Source organism: Calidris pugnax, unplaced genomic scaffold (genome assembly GCF_001431845.1).
Source record: "Calidris pugnax isolate Ruff unplaced genomic scaffold, ASM143184v1 scaffold148, whole genome shotgun sequence".
In the NCBI taxonomy this organism is placed as follows: Eukaryota; Metazoa; Chordata; class Aves; order Charadriiformes; family Scolopacidae; genus Calidris; species Calidris pugnax.
In genome coordinates, this window is record NW_015090926.1 from 4,603,462 (window position 1) to 4,620,637 (window position 17,176).

Genomic DNA, 17,176 nt, shown 5'->3' on the forward strand with positions numbered 1-17,176 from the left:
TCAAATACCTCCAGGAATGGTGACTCAGCCACTTGCCTGGACAGCCTGTTCCAACGCTTGACAATCCCTTCAGTGAAGAAATATTTCCTAATATCCCATCTAGACCTCCCCTGGCACAACTTCACTCTGCTCCCTGTCCCTGTATTCCAACCCAGGGGCCTGGGTATCCTCAGAACAACTGGTCTTACTATTAATGGCTGAGGCAAAGAAGACATTAAGTACCTCAGCCTTTTCCTCACAGCCTTTGTCACTGTTTCCTCCTGCATCCAATAAAGCATGGAAATTCTCCTTAGCCCTCCTTTTATTGCTCAGCTATTTATAGAAATATTTTTGTCTTTTACAGCAGAAGCCAGATTAAGTTCTAGTCAGGCTTTGGTCCTTCTAATTTTCTCCATGCAGAGTCTCATGACGACTTTGTAGCCCTCCTAAGTTCCCAGCCCCTTCTATCAAAGGTCATAAACCCTTGTTTCCACCCAAAGTTCCAGCCAAAGCTCTCAGTTCAGCCAGGCCAGTCTTCCCCGCCAGCTCATCTATCGGCACATTGGGATAGCCTGCTCCTGAGCCTTTAAGAAATCCTTTTTGAAGAACGTCCAGCCTGGACTCCTTTGCCTTCAGGCCTGCCTCCCAAGGGACTCTGTCAACCAGCTCCCTAAACAGGCCAATGTCTGCCCTCTGGAAGTCCAAGGAAGCAGTTCTGCTAATCCCCCTCCTGACTTCCCCAAGAATCAAGAACTCTGTCATTTTGTGATCACTATGCCCAAGACAGCCTCCAACCACCACAGCACCCACAAGCCCTTGAAAAGTTGTTAAATGTTGTATCACTTGTGCAATTTGTTGGCGTTTTTCAGTTTTTCCAGCAAGTAGCAACGCAATGTTCTTATCTTGTCAGCACTCTCTTGCTAACGAATAACCTAAGCTCTTCTTTTTGATGGTACTATCCTTAAGCCTTTATTGCGTTCTGCAACCACTACATGTCACTACTAAACAAAGAAAGTTTTTAGTAAGGTTTATAGAGTTTTATGTAGATGGACTCTATTGTTATTGCGAAGGGCCACCTTAACAAATATGAAGCTGAAACTGCCAGTTTGGAAATATAAAATCAAAGTAAACAAACAAAAAAACCCAACCCAACCCCAAACCAACCAAGGAAAAAAAAAAACCAAACCAAAACCCTACAAAACCCACCACAGACATGTTTTGATATCCTAACCTGCAAGCAAACAAGCTGAACTGCAAGATCATTAAAATTGCATCTATATGGCAATAAAAAAAAAAAATAGAGTAAGTAAGCATCAACTGAGTCAATGCTTTACAATGAGTAACCTAATGCATGCTGCTATTTCTTTGAGGTAGGGGGTGGAGTACTCGGAGCAGTACCACTTTCGAAACAGCCCTCCTCCCCAGTGCAACAAAAGTGATTGCTTTAACAAAACCAATCATGTTATGCTTCTGTTAAAGATTGTTACATGAATGAAAAAAGCTCCTGCTGCAAAATTAACTGCCTTACAGTTTGCACACCTTATTTATTCCTTGAGGAAGTCTGCAGAAACCGTAAATGAAATGAATACTCATGGAGAAACACAACCACCCATACCATCCACAGTGCCTGGTCTATTTAAAGTCACATTGTTTGTGAGGAATACAGAATTATCACAGAGCAATGGTTCTCTGCAGTGAATAAATGTCATTTCTAGCTAAAGCCTTCAAGGGAAAAATGGTATGCTGTATCATCAGCAAAGACCCCACAAACACCACTTGATATTAGAATTAACCACAGCACTTTATTAGATCTTTATAAAACATGTTGATACTACTTTTTTTTCAGATAATGCTTGAAAGCAGAGGCAACTCAAACACTTTGTTACTGGTCGGCGTATCATCAGATAATGCGACAGTAGACTTCTTTGTGCACTTGCATAACACAGAAGTTTAGGACGTGTTTATTTATGACACTTATACAATTAAATAAAACTATTCATTAGTAAGGTAATACTGAAGGAAATGAAAAAAAGCAGCCATTACCTTGCAAAGGACTTGAGAACATTTCCTATATTACGCCTCTTCCTTCCCACATTCAATCTTAAGTAATTGCCACAACTATCTCTGAGCCCAGGGATTGTCAACAGCATCTCCTTTAACGAGTCATGTGCAGGCACCAGAGGCGCACATTAGGGGGTGTCAGATAGAATCATATAATTGTTTAGGTTGAAAAAGACCCTTAAGATCATTGAGTCCAACCATTAACCTAACAGTTCCAAGTCCACCACGAAACCATGTGCCTAAGATCCACACCTATGCATCTTTCAAATACCTCCAGGAATGGTGACTCAGCCACTTGCCTGGACAGCCTGTTCCAACGCTTGACAATCCCTTCAGTGAAGAAATATTTCCTAATATCCCATCTAGACCTCCCCTGGCACAACTTCACTCTGCTCCCTGTCCCTGTATTCCAACCCAGGGGCCTGGGTATCCTCAGAACAACTGGTCTTACTATTAATGGCTGAGGCAAAGAAGACATTAAGTACCTCAGCCTTTTCCTCACAGCCTTTGTCACTGTTTCCTCCTGCATCCAATAAAGCATGGAAATTCTCCTTAGCCCTCCTTTTATTGCTCAGCTATTTATAGAAATATTTTTGTCTTTTACAGCAGAAGCCAGATTAAGTTCTAGTCAGGCTTTGGTCCTTCTAATTTTCTCCATGCAGAGTCTCATGACGACTTTGTAGCCCTCCTAAGTTCCCAGCCCCTTCTATCAAAGGTCATAAACCCTTGTTTCCACCCAAAGTTCCAGCCAAAGCTCTCAGTTCAGCCAGGCCAGTCTTCCCCGCCAGCTCATCTATCGGCACATTGGGATAGCCTGCTCCTGAGCCTTTAAGAAATCCTTTTTGAAGAACGTCCAGCCTGGACTCCTTTGCCTTCAGGCCTGCCTCCCAAGGGACTCTGTCAACCAGCTCCCTAAACAGGCCAATGTCTGCCCTCTGGAAGTCCAAGGAAGCAGTTCTGCTAATCCCCCTCCTGACTTCCCCAAGAATCAAGAACTCTGTCATTTTGTGATCACTATGCCCAAGACAGCCTCCAACCACCACAGCACCCACAAGCCCTTGAAAAGTTGTTAAATGTTGTATCACTTGTGCAATTTGTTGGCGTTTTTCAGTTTTTCCAGCAAGTAGCAACGCAATGTTCTTATCTTGTCAGCACTCTCTTGCTAACGAATAACCTAAGCTCTTCTTTTTGATGGTACTATCCTTAAGCCTTTATTGCGTTCTGCAACCACTACATGTCACTACTAAACAAAGAAAGTTTTTAGTAAGGTTTATAGAGTTTTATGTAGATGGACTCTATTGTTATTGCGAAGGGCCACCTTAACAAATATGAAGCTGAAACTGCCAGTTTGGAAATATAAAATCAAAGTAAACAAACAAAAAAACCCAACCCAACCCCAAACCAACCAAGGAAAAAAAAAAACCAAACCAAAACCCTACAAAACCCACCACAGACATGTTTTGATATCCTAACCTGCAAGCAAACAAGCTGAACTGCAAGATCATTAAAATTGCATCTATATGGCAATAAAAAAAAAAAATAGAGTAAGTAAGCATCAACTGAGTCAATGCTTTACAATGAGTAACCTAATGCATGCTGCTATTTCTTTGAGGTAGGGGGTGGAGTACTCGGAGCAGTACCACTTTCGAAACAGCCCTCCTCCCCAGTGCAACAAAAGTGATTGCTTTAACAAAACCAATCATGTTATGCTTCTGTTAAAGATTGTTACATGAATGAAAAAAGCTCCTGCTGCAAAATTAACTGCCTTACAGTTTGCACACCTTATTTATTCCTTGAGGAAGTCTGCAGAAACCGTAAATGAAATGAATACTCATGGAGAAACACAACCACCCATACCATCCACAGTGCCATACTCTGAGTAGAGCTATCACAGCATACCTAGGAGTTTAACTCCCACTTTGGGACTGTACGCACTGCTTGCTTCCTCCACCTAAGCTACCTGAAGCAACAGGATTGAAACAGTGGGGTTTTTTGGGGTTTTTTTTGGTACTTGCACAGCAGCGTGCATGCGAGCTCTGCAAGCACCACGAGACAAGCTGCGGGAGGCTGCCAGGAAGGAGCCTGAGCTGCCCTCTTGTGCTCTTATTTGCATGGGGTTTCAATCACAGATAACAGGCTTTATTTATTGGTACTGCAATAAATAGATACTAGATACATCAACAAAACCTTAACCTTGTGTCACAAAGCCGTATTTTCCTAGAGGCAACCTGCTGAAGTACAAAGAACTATCTGCACCCAGTGCAAAGAAGCAATTTTGAAGCAGCAAGCACCAGCGCCACTGCCATGCCTGCAACCAGATGCCTCGGAGAGGCCACAGATGGCTTTGTTCTTTACTCAGGCTCCACGCTCCCTTTACAGGCAGTTGACTAAGGAAACAGCCACAGAGCTCAACTTCTGCAGAAGCGAAGGGCATGCGGTGCAGAGGAAGGGCACGTAGGCAGAAAAAAGGTGGCACCACAAAAAAACCCCAACCCTGGTGCAGTTTGGCTGCACGTACTCTTCACACGTTTTTAATTTAACTGCTAGATGGAAGGTGATCTTCGTTTCCTTGCCACATACCTACCACATGGAAGAACTTTCCAGAAACTCGTAACTAGCAGCAGAGTCACCTCAAATTTGCTTTCAAACAGTTTTAACAGCTTTTAGAACTTCAAAGAGGTTTTAACGGAGAAGACAGAAACAGAGGATGCTGCCAGCATTCTCTAGTAAGAACAGGTAGAAAGGGTTCTAAAATACTATTTCTTGCTTTCCCCAGATGTTTAGATTTTCCTATTCATCCCCTTCTCAAAACAGGCAGCTCTATTTAATCTCTCATTACTTATCCAGTACTTCCATAGGTGTTTTGCATCGGATGTTATCAGGTGACAAAACAGCTGCATCATCTATCAGTTCTGGCACCATATTTTGGCTAAAGAGAACGTAATCAGGTTCTGCATTAAGCTGCAAAGAAAAACACTTTCTGCATTTTTAAGTTATTTAGCAGAGAGGCCTGGTATGATTTGATGGTCATTGTAACGCATTTGAGAAGGGAAAGAAAAACCCAACCAAAAAACACAGCTGTGTTAATATAAGCTATATTTAGCACTGCACGAATAAAAGCCAGCACTGCTCCCTTTCACCGCAACACTGGCAGTACCAAGCAGAAAGCCTGACAGCTTTCCAGGGGGCTTCAGCAGCTACCGCTGACTTGAGGCAGACAACAGATCTACACCAAAGCATACCTGCACCACGTGCTTTCCTGCCACCCAGTTCCAGAAAGTTAAGCAAAAAGATACCAACTACAACTGTCCTTCCAAGACACCGCTCTGGACACAGATGCAGTGTGTATCTGAAGTTTGCTTTTCTGTTAAGTGTTTGTTGATTTTAAAGACAGGAAACAAAGTAATCATAAAAATCCATTATCAAACACAGTGGGAAGCCAGGTATTCAGTAGCAGCCCTAACTTCAGTTTTGTCAGTCATAATGTTGTACAAACGAAGAATCAGAAAATAGAAACTCCCGGAAATTGACAAATAAAAATCTGTCAACTTGTTTTTAAAAAAAAAAAGTAGATTTATAAAGCAAATCCGCTGTAATTCATAAAAGTTTATCTGTTCGCACAAGCAATGCGAAGACCCCTATTTAAAGTATAATCAAAAAAGTTTGTTTTCTTTTTCAAAACAATCTTACCAGATCAAACATTTTCAAAATTGTGTTTTACTGATAGCTACAACTACTCCCATTAAAAATCAGAAGTCACAGAATTTTTTTTTATACCCTGTTATACTTAGAATCATAAAATGGTTTGGGTTGGAAGGGACCTTAAAGATCATCTTGTTCCAACCCCCTGCCATGGGCAGGGACACCTCCCACCAGACCAGGTTGCTTAAAGCCCCATCTCCATCCTGGTCTTCACCCGTAACAAATTAAATGCTTGTTTGTGTACGGTGCCTCTGAGACAACAGAAACACCTTCATCCTTACATCAGCTAGCTGAATTCACTGAAGAGACTTTTTGTTTGTTTGCTGTTTGTTTATTTTTAAGTAGCAGCTTATTCAAACTTCGGCAAGTTCCTTCCCAGTTCTGCACAGAGCTCTTGGCAGGACAGGAGAGAGGTAAGCTCCAGCAGGGAAGTGCAATTAAGCAGCTTTGTGCTGACTGAAACAAGAAAACATAGATTGCATCTAAATAACATGGTCTCTCAGAAGTCTCAAGAAGCCCAAATCAAAACAATCCAAGTGGGAGTTTTAATTTTTAGAAGTCACCTAATCTTTTCAGTACAGAGTGGAATATTTTCCCAGTTAAATATGTCACTATTCAGCCCATTTTGAAAACTGTATTGCACTGTAAGAAAGAAAAGTAGTAATAGTAAAGACTGCTTTAATTTCCACAGTTTGTTATGGTCATGAACATGCTATGAATTGAGAAAATCAAGCTGCCTGAGCTGATAGGTCTGGATTTCCAGCCCAGACAGCAGACCAGTTTTCTTATAAGCTAAAAATCCATAAAACCAACTACATTTCAATTGGGGAAACTGCATCCCAACTGTTTGAATCTTTGCCTACGGCAACTATTTTGTGTCTGCTTTGATCAGCAACGAAATGGTTACTTTTGAACTTTAAAACATTGTACTTCGGAGTCAATTCAGTATTTGTTTGAAATGAAAAGCATGAATACTTCACCGTTGTCTTTGATCTTTTGTTTCAGGCCGTCAGCTCTCATAGACGTGACTGAACTGTTTCTACTTAACACGCAGTTCTAAAGACGTCCAGGAAAGCACAAAGGGGACAGAAAGGTTTTATATTACATAATAAACCAAAACTTGATACTTGACTACATGAGAGATTAAGGGAAAAAACTGACGAGGGACAAGCTTAAAGACAACTAAGACAGCTCCTTCTGGGGTGTGTGTGTTAAACACATAAGCAAATGTTTATACAGATTTTTCCATCAGTCTAAACTTGATGGTAAATTATCTCAAAAAAACCCAGAAAAGTTCTCTTCTGTAGATAAATTCTGAATTTTACAATACATTATTTGCAAAACATTTTTTTTTCAAAATCTACAAGAAGGCATCCATTGTATTACTTAAAATTGGAAACATTCTCACTGCTATCTTAATTGTATGATAAACTCTCCATTTACTAGATGCCATAGTGAATACTATGTGTCCAAAAAAAAAAATTTACTTATCTTTGACATCACTAATAATCATCCCTTTAGCAAATACTGCAACCCTAAAATTTCTGTCTTACCCAACAGTATAGATTTATTTTCCAATTATCTTTAGTATCTTTGGACAGGAGCAAGACATTTTGCTACGCAGAGAAGTTAAAATTGCCTCATGATAATCAGAAAAAGTTCTCCTGAGAACACCCTTTCACTCAGGACAAATGCACATGCTGCTTATGCTCAGCACCAAGTAATACCGACTGCCACTCAAATACGCCTCAGCTATAAGCTCTATCTGTGTTTTAATTACTATAGCAAAACCATCCATTATATCTCCAATGGCTTCGCAATTTTGTAATATTAAAAGACAAATTCTTTTTAACTAAAAGAAGTTGCCCATGAGTAGTGATTTTGCACTGTTTGCTAAGGAAAAGGCTAAAGTATTAAAAAATAAATAAAGCTTAACAGCTTCCTGAAAAAAATAGTTTTCTGTTAAAATATATGTTGAAAATATCTACTTAAATAAACTCTTATTCACTTACAAAATAAAAATATAAGTTTTAGGCTTTCAGATTGCATTCAAGTACAGAAGATTATGTTTGGGTATTTGTTTTTCTTTTCATTTTTGTGGCATTCTTCTCTAAAATCCAGCATAAAGCTTTGAAGACTACATTAAGACCAAAGAATTTCATACTCTGCTGTCCCACATAAACATGACAAAAAAGTAAAAGATAAAAGACATAACTTACCTCTGTTAAATTCAACACAAAGAATTGTGCAATATTCAATGCCACTTGAAGAGCAAAGCACACATACTACGAAGTACTGAAATAGCAAATAAAGCTAAAAAAAAACCGAAAAAATACTACACTATTCAGTCACAAAATGATTCCTGAAGAATACCAAGGATGAAAAGTGTGAAATACAAAACCTAACTCTTTTCGTATTTATATATATATGTGGATATCTCAACGAGTACATCTAAGAGATAATTCACAAGTGTTTCTGAATTTTGCTTCTAGTGATTTCCAGGATACAGCGAAGTAGCTAATTCACTACACAGATTGTGAACTGAAACAAAAGTTCATGCAAAGCACCTTGGGACCAAGCCAAGAACTAAAATCAAGCCCACCCGTACCACAGCACTGTTCACAACAAAACATCACACCAGTTCTTGAAAAGTCATGCCGCCCTTAATAAAGCTCACCAGAGCTAATATACGACCCTTCTAAAAGCTTGCATTGGAGTCAAGTGACAGGTATAGCATTTTCCTATTACAATATCACATTTTAATTACAGGTGAACAGAAAATACAATACTTGCCAATTTTTACATGGTAACTTCTATTACTGGTGAGTTACTGTAACCACCAAGTGAAGTAAAATGCATAGTGCACACTTAATTCCTTGAAACAGTATAGATTTATAAAGCCTCATTATATCTCACAACCAGAAATGCTTTAAGATTTCATTTTCATTTTTTTTAGGCCAATTAACTGAAAAAACAAAGGCAGTTTCGCATCAAATCAAACTCAATTTTTTCCTGAACAAAAGAAATTGCCAAGTGTCACTGTCTTGGGATGAAAGAATTCTTTTCCTTGAAAGAATTGGGGTTCAAATTATTTTGCTGCCCCAGGTGCTGTGACCTTACATCTCTCATCTCCCAGGACACATAATTTTCTATTTGACACAAACATTCATGAAACCAGACAGTCTTCTTTATGAGATTTCCTGAAATTACAAGTTAGGGACTGAGCATCTTTCCCCCTTTGTGTCTGTTATAGAACTGATAGCACAGTTAGCTGTTTGGGTTCCCCTGTTTTCCTTTGAGGAAGCTTTGAGGATGGCAGATGACCCTCAGACAAAGCAGGGAACTGAATCGGCCTTCTACTTCTTCTGAGAGCCTAGTGCTCCTTAAAAAAATAGTCAATTTAGAAGAGGGAACAGCTACTATTATTAGCAGTTTTGCAAATCTGCACTGATACTCAGCCAAATTGATTAATTGTTTCAGGGTTATTTAGTAAATTTAGCCACGTGGTGGGGGGGGAAAGGGTTAAAAAGCATGCCAACCTGCTCTAGTTATACACTAAGGAGTGAGTTATAACATCCAAAAGGTCTATAGCAGAGATTACTCTGAGGTGGCAGTCCCGAGAGTTGTCAGCCAGGGAACCCCTAAGACATCTGTTTCCAGGTAGGGTCCTTCCAAGCAGGAAAGGGAGTGAGGACACACTGCTAAATGGAGCACTTCACAGCTCTTCAGATCTAGGTTAGGGTACTCCAGGGGAACCTCAAGGAAACTTAGTACTATCACCTTCCTTCTAATTTGACTACAAAGCCCACTTTAAACACCAACTCACTGCAACACTGAAGTTCTCTACTACTTTTCTGAAGAACTTGCTACTTGTCTGCCCTTCAAATCCATATGTCACTTCCCTGAGGGGATTTCTGAAAGAATAAACTACAACTCTCTTTTCATGGACGTCTTTACCAATAAAGCAAAAGGCCTCAAGGCCTTCAAGTCATGTTAAATTTTTAATTAAAGAATAAACAAAAAACTAGAAGTAGTGCAGTAATTGTAACAGTACTGTTTTTATTGTAGTAATCCAATCTTCACTAGCCCATCAGCCCATTCCTCTGCAGCTGAAGAATCTAAGGAACAAAAGTGGCTGATCCACCATGCTCCTCATGCACTAAAGCTTCTTTCAGGTGTGTTGTAAGGACACAAACAGCTGGTAAGAGATTCCTTACATACCACCAAGTAAAAAGATTTTTCAGCCTAATTCTACAGCTTAGTTCTAAAAATAAATAAATAAATAAAATATATATAAACAAATGAATTTTAAAAGCTCCTGGAGTTGCTCATTAAGTAATGGAAGTTAGACACAGAAATCTTGCAGAGAGGTCCAAGACTGTTTCACCCCTGTAGAGACCAGGCGGTCTGGTTTAGTTCTGGACTTAAAGCTCCCTTCTGACTTCCACTGTTTTCCATTGTAAATCACTTAGAGATTTACGTTCAGAAAACTGAAAATCAAATTAATTCCCAGTATAAACTGTACAGCTTTCACTGAAGTCTAATTTATTTTCAGCGAAGATTCTTGCAGCAGCTCCAACTAAAATCCTTTTACCTTGATATTAATTCTAGTACATTGAAAATAATAGTCCTGTTTAAAAAAGAAAAGAAAAAAAAGAAAAAGAAAAACCCCTCACCTACGACCTTTCTGAAGTAATACACGATGGAACTGCAGGAACAGTGGTACTTAATTGAATCATAAATTAATGCCTCTGCTAGACACACAGCAGTGCTTATATCCTGAGGTTAAGTAGTCAAAAGATTGAGAGCAAGAAGGCAAAATAATTGTGTGGTTTCACAGTTTTGACTCATACTCAGGGGTATGAGAACCAACAACACTCCAACTTAGGGGGTATGGAAGAGGGGGTATATCAAGAACCAAAACACAAAGACTATACAAGCCCAAAATTAAATAAATAAAAAGTAAAAATGAAAAAAAAGATCAGTTATGTCCTACTTCCCTCTCGTGCAGAACAAGCTAAATACTGTCAAGAGATTCTTTTGCTTTTTAAAAAAATTTCCAAAATTATGTGTTGTAGATAAACACGGCAGACATAAACCAGACAGTTCAGGATAACACAACCTCTACAGAATGCTATAATGTTTTTCTAAGTACACTACTATTTTTGTTGTGTATTTGCCTTTATAGTTTTTTCCTCCTAAAGAATGATGACCTAAGCCACCTGCCATTGCAAAATGATCATATTTACAGGATATCACAATACTCCCAAGACCAGAAAGCAGTATTTTTAGAACAGCAGAATATCATTTTGGCAATCGATGCACTAGTGGAATGAAAACAGGTCACCAGCCAATATGGACTGGAAGTATTTATAAAAACCCCAGAATTTTAGGAATTCATTCAGGAAAATAGCAGTTCTAATTACAAGTTCTGCCTGTTTTATCATTTTTTTTAATACACATTTAGACAAACATGTACAACATTGTTCCAGACAAAAGAAAGGCAATTAAAAGAAAGCCAGCTGAAAGATTTTTATGCAGATTGTTCTTCATTTTCATACAGCTACAGAGGGGAAATTTTACTTCTCAGGGGCACAACGGAAGAGAGATTCTTGGAATAATGGGGAAAGAAAAAACAAACGATAAAGATACACAACTGTTGCATATAGATTTTTGTACATTTGTAGCCCTCCTGATTAAATGATCCAATCTTACAGAACTATGTGAGTGCTTATCTCCCAGTAATTTCATTTATTTTGAAAAGGCTAAAAATATTACACGCATCCTGTCAGCAAATCTTAGCAAGATTAGGGCACAATTTTTCTCCTATTGACTAAAATGCAAGCTACATGGCCTTCATCTCCCCATCCCACATACAGATGTACAAGTAATGTCGTAAAAGACAGGAGGCAATTGAGTAAACATTGCTGATTGATCCTGAAAGACTACGCATTTCCTCCATTATAATTAACTTATGTGGGGAAAAAAAGGCAGAAGCTCCATGCTTTAAAGATATAACTATGCAAAATGGCCGAAAACTTTGTGTTGGAGAAAAATCTGGCCAGATAGCACAGGCTGAGAAAGGCAAGGGGGCTGCAGCCCCGAGTCCCCAGATCCAACCACAGTGAGGTTAAGCATGTATTCCCACTAAGCGTGTGCACACGAAGCACACGTATAGATCACACACCTACTTCTACACGTGGCCAGCCACGCAGATCAGACAGACGGACACAAAGAGCACCAACGGCCTCATCCTGCTCCCCTCTGCCTGAGACAGGATGGAGGTCCTCTGACCAAAAGATTCTCTACATGCAGGGTGGGTCCCTCCAGCTGCTGGACTCAGATGCTTGGTCTGTTCAGTAGCTGGTCTCGTCTGGATCCTAGTCTCCCCAGTTGCTGGAATCTTGACATATGAGCCCCAGAGGCCACAGGCACGCTCATGTTGCTGGCACAGCCTTACACACACAGACACACACACCTGGTCCCCCAGCAGGCAACCCCCTACAGTCTTACCCCTAAAGGCCCCCCAGCCTGAGCTCTGGCAGCTTGCTGGCACCCTCCTGGTCCCCTCACTGGCCATCTCCTCCCATGGTCTTGTCCTTGGAGGCACACACGTTCGGCTCCCAGGCCATTTCAGCTACTCACCAGCTAGTCCAGCATTACCTTCGTTAGCCACCATAGCCCCACTCACACGTTGCTCCAGCTGCTGGTGCCAGGGACACACAGGCCCCACCAGGGAAAGTCAGAAAGGCATTTAAGAAGCAGACAGGGCAGACAGCAGGGGCCAGGCGCAGGGCATGGCCAGACCAGTGTACTGACCAGCACACTATTTGCACATGACTGGCCCTTTTTTAACACCCTTGTTCATCCTCAAATCGCCTCACTCCACCCCTTTCCTCGACTTTGGCTCCTCCTCTACCCATCCCATAAGTTGCCTTGTGCAAATCCAAAATGCTCACATCCCATAATGTGTTCCATATACCTGGGGAGCAACTCCTGTGCCAACCATCTCTTCTATTTCACAGTTGTACTTAAATAGAGAGATTTTAAAAACCATAAAACTCCACCGAAATTTTAGGGCACAGTCCCACTTTATGGCTAAATTAATGAAGTGGAATGTGCTCAGAGCTCATGCTCCATGGGCCAGTTCACCCCATCCTCTCCACTGCAACAGACTTTGTGAGTCCACGACTCCAAGAAGAGTAGGTTCATCTTGCTAATTTTGTGGAAAAGGTGTTTGTTTCGTTAAGAGATTGGGTTTCTGTTGCATCAGCCAGCTCGATGAACTCACCCTATGACTGCTGAAGGGAGAGAAGAACACCAGGAGAATGAGGCCAAGGAAAGCAAGAGCAACACTATTCTCTTCAGCAGTAGCCAGGCACCAAATTCACTTAACAACAACAAAATTTATTAACTTTAGCTTACATAATCTTGTTCTCTTGTTATATAATCGCAAGAGAAAGGGCTCCCAATTTACTCTGTTTAATTCTTTACTTTCAATAACTTCTTCAGTCCATTTTTAAGGTAATTATCTCCATCTCTTTATTCTCAATATCCTTTTGAAACCCCCTGTAATTCTGTAATGTCCTTCTCTATGGCCAGTGTTCAGAATTGGAAAAAGCATGTTTATTTTTTTTTAAGTAGTGCTTATCCTTTACCCCCATCCTCCTATAATCCTGCCTGTTTTCTGCTCAGAATGTAGAAAACATGCCAATGATTAATGACACCACCTGTAATAGAAGATCTCAAGTACCTCTACAAGTATTGCAATACAAATAGAGTACACCCAAACATGCCCCCTATAAAGGGCCTAACAGGATTTTAGTGGAAGAACAAACAGAAGTCTTGTTTCTGTAACAAAATGTTTGAATGTGAAATCTGAACATGGAGTCAAAAGTCCTGATGGGGGAAAAACACCCCTATAAATAAAGAAGAAAACAGCAGCCCCCAAACTACTGCTACATCATTACATAGAAAGAGTCATTAAAACATGTTTTGCCTTGGACAATCACTTTTCCGTTGCTACATGTATTACTTACTGGATGGTTGTGTCTAATGTGACAAAGTAAAAAAAAATATTTCTTACAACTGCTCTCCAAAAACAATACTCAAGAGTTTTCACTGGGTACAGAATTTCATTCTTTCTCCTATGCCGGGACACAAAGCAGGAAGAACTCCTGAAGAGAAAAAAATAATAAAATAAAAATATCAGGCGTCCTCCCACACAGTGCCTGCCACTAGCTGAACACAGCTTACTTTTCCTCGCATTTTAAAAAAGTCACTTAAAGAACTACTCAGGATATAACTATGCAGAATTAAAATGAACTAGAACTGAAACTTAATCTCCAGCTATGTATGCAAATCATCAGCAAACTGTCAATAGAATCTGTGGTCAGATAATTAGGCTTTACGATAACATTCTTCAACAAATTGTCTCCCATGGCCAAAATTACTTATGTATATACATACATATGATAACTCAACTTCCAAAAAACCTCTCTATGTTTAGGTTCACTGTGGCCCATTGAAAAAACATGTCAAAGAGTACACAAAAAATTGTTTGATAAAAACAATTTACAAATACATGAAAACCATAAAACTGTACACAGTTTGGTCCACTTAAATGTACTCCAGAAAGGATTTTTTTTTTTTCCTAACTGAAATCTCCACCTGTCTTCTAAAACAGTTTCTGGCTTAAAATAGCACTCCTAAATATTTGGGATCATAATCTTGTTTGCATTTCAGCCTTCTCAACATCATGAGAAGCTACATGAGACAACCAACATACAAAACTTGAAATATGTTTTTCTATTCACATAATATGGAACTGCTCAAATGGAATTCAATAGACAAAAATCCTCAGAATCAACTGTTTTTCCAGAGCTTTCAGGAGGGGAAATTATAGTGGAACTTTAGTCTTAATTTCTTCTGCACAATTATAGAAAACTTTTGACATTTAATCAAAGCAGTTTCAAAGCTCTGACTATAGAACTCTCAGGGTTGGTGGTTTTTTTTTTTTTTCCCAAAATCTTGGAAAGCCACTTTAAAATAATGCAAATTCTAATAATTAAATAGAGTTCATATAGTTAAATATTTTATTCCTGAACATTTTATGCATCTTGTTGTCCTTACTTGCTAGATAGCCTTCTAGGTTAAAACAGAAAAGATACACAGCACCTAAAGTCATGAAGTAAAGGAATACACTGTGACCAACCCGAGACTTTTTTTTTAAATTATCAAATATGAAGGTTAATAGACATCAGCTTTACAAGAGCCACTTTAAAATAATGCAAATTCTAATAATTAAATAGAGTTCATATAGTTAAATATTTTATTCCTGAACATTTTATGCATCTTGTTGTCCTTACTTGCTAGATAGCCTTCTAGGTTAAAACAGAAAAGATACACAGCACCTAAAGTCATGAAGTAAAGGAATACACTGTGACCAACCCGAGACTTTTTTTTTAAATTATCAAATATGAAGGTTAATAGACATCAGCTTTACAAGAGAACTCGAGTTGGCTGCTTCTGTTTACCTAAAATACTCTTCTCTATATTAATATCCAAACTAAGAGCCAGGTAGTCAAGTAGACAAAGAAAATGCACATAAATATTTGTACTACAAAGAAAAAAATCCTCAGCCTACGTGGACTGAAAAACATTTTAAAAATCCCTCATAATAGACTGTCTTCTTCATTCTTCTAATGCACCATGTCTATTGTGATTAATAGTATTTCCGCATCTCATCTTGTGTGTTTCATTAGACCAGCAAAGTGTTTTATTAGTCAGTGGATACTAAGCACTTAGCTTAAGAAATGTCAGAAGAGGACCCCACTCCACAAAAATACTTAGTGTCTAAATAAAGCAATGGAAATTGTGGTCAGAAAGCATAAAACAAAACAGACAGAGAAAAAGAAAAATTACAGCATACTGTATATTTAATGGGAGCAGGGGGGTGGTAAGACTGGTAAATTGGCGGGCTTGTGCAAAACATCCCATCTTAATGTAGAATTTCCTGCAACACCAAACTCCCTTTTTACAAATTTGTTTACATTTATGCTGAGTTCTTTCCCCATTGCCCACCCCTTTCCCAAAATTCTTCTACTTTTAAGTACATAGATTGCCTTATAAGTAAAACCCCGTGGAGTTCTCAAATACACAATAAACCCAAAATGAAGTTATATAAGGCATTAAGAGAAGACTTTAAAAAGAACATTTATTATAGTTCTGTAGCTTAGCTGCTATAGGGTTGAGGCATTTTGTTTCGGGGTGGGTTTTTGCTGTTTTTCTAGTAAAAGACAGAATCAGACACTTTAAATACTGGGCATGGCCATTTGCAATCATGGTAATTTAAAGCAATGCAGAAAGTGGACTGGAAGAGGAAAAAGAATTCCAACACGAATCCAGTAATTTAACAGCTTAGCATCTCAGGCTCACAAATAAACTTAGCTTGCAAGGCCAAAATGTGCAGGAATTCTGAGTTTTTCATAAAATCAGTTCATTCAATGTTTTATTATGTTTTTCCATTGTTCAAGACAAACAACAGAACCTCTGCTTTCCAAAAGAGTAACAGCAGATTTCAGTAAGAATTCTTATTTCCTTATACAAACAAAATTGCATGCGGAATGCTTGCATGAGAGTATGTTCATCCACTGTTATACTATCCACTTAAAGAAAATAAGTAAAAAGAAAAGGCAATGTGAGTTGGGGCTTAAATTTTGTTGTTGTTTTGTTTTAATAAAAAAGCTTGAACTCTTAGGTAGTGCTCCCATTATATAATTTGTGTTCTTATGATTAAAAAAGCTCTGGGATTTTTAACTGCTAAAAATTCTCTAATTGCTTAATAAATCATTTTTTAACTTCAGAAAAATTTAGTTTGCCTTTTTTTTCATATTGCTGAAGATTAGCTAGACTTTGCCAAGTTTAAATTACACAGGGTATGCAATTGTTTTAGCTAAAACACACTTTATGCATTTAGTGAACAATGCAACAAAGGATAAAAAAAGCAACCCTGACACCTCACAGTCTAAGGATGTATAAAATTTATTAAATAAAAAGCAAAAGCCACTTACCTTCCACTCTCATGAATTCCTGAAATGACACTAGATAATAGAACATATGGAGAGATGCTTATGATCTTTAGTAAGGGCTGAATCATCTTCATGTAGATGCTGTGAATAGCCCCTGTATGCATACTGACATCATCAGTAAAGACTTGGAGGCAGAGGATACTATGGTAACCATGCAATGTGCTGAGAGAGAGAAGCCTTTAATTGCTTTAACAACTTCCTGAGGCTCGTGCTACTGGGCTTCCATTTGCTCAGAAGGAAATGGAGGCAACGAGTGTGACACTATACAGAAAAAAACCCCAAACCACTGAATCCTGAATCTATTAATTGTGATGTGACTTTTTAAATGACAAGTGTCATAGCCT

At 38.9% G+C, this 17,176-nt stretch overlaps 1 protein-coding gene across 4 annotated transcripts in view; it reads right to left on the minus strand.

The window, feature by feature from the left end:
• Nucleotides 1–16,943, minus strand: part of PAM (peptidylglycine alpha-amidating monooxygenase) — a 117,727-nt gene extending 100,784 nt beyond the window's left edge. For all 4 annotated transcript variants that reach the window (XM_014951484.1, XM_014951483.1, XM_014951482.1 and 1 more), the window contains exon 1: nucleotides 16,815–16,943. The gene's annotated coding sequence lies outside the window, so the exon portion shown is untranslated. The remainder of the gene's footprint in view (nucleotides 1–16,814) is intronic.
• Between the last annotated feature and the right edge of the window lie 233 nt (nucleotides 16,944–17,176).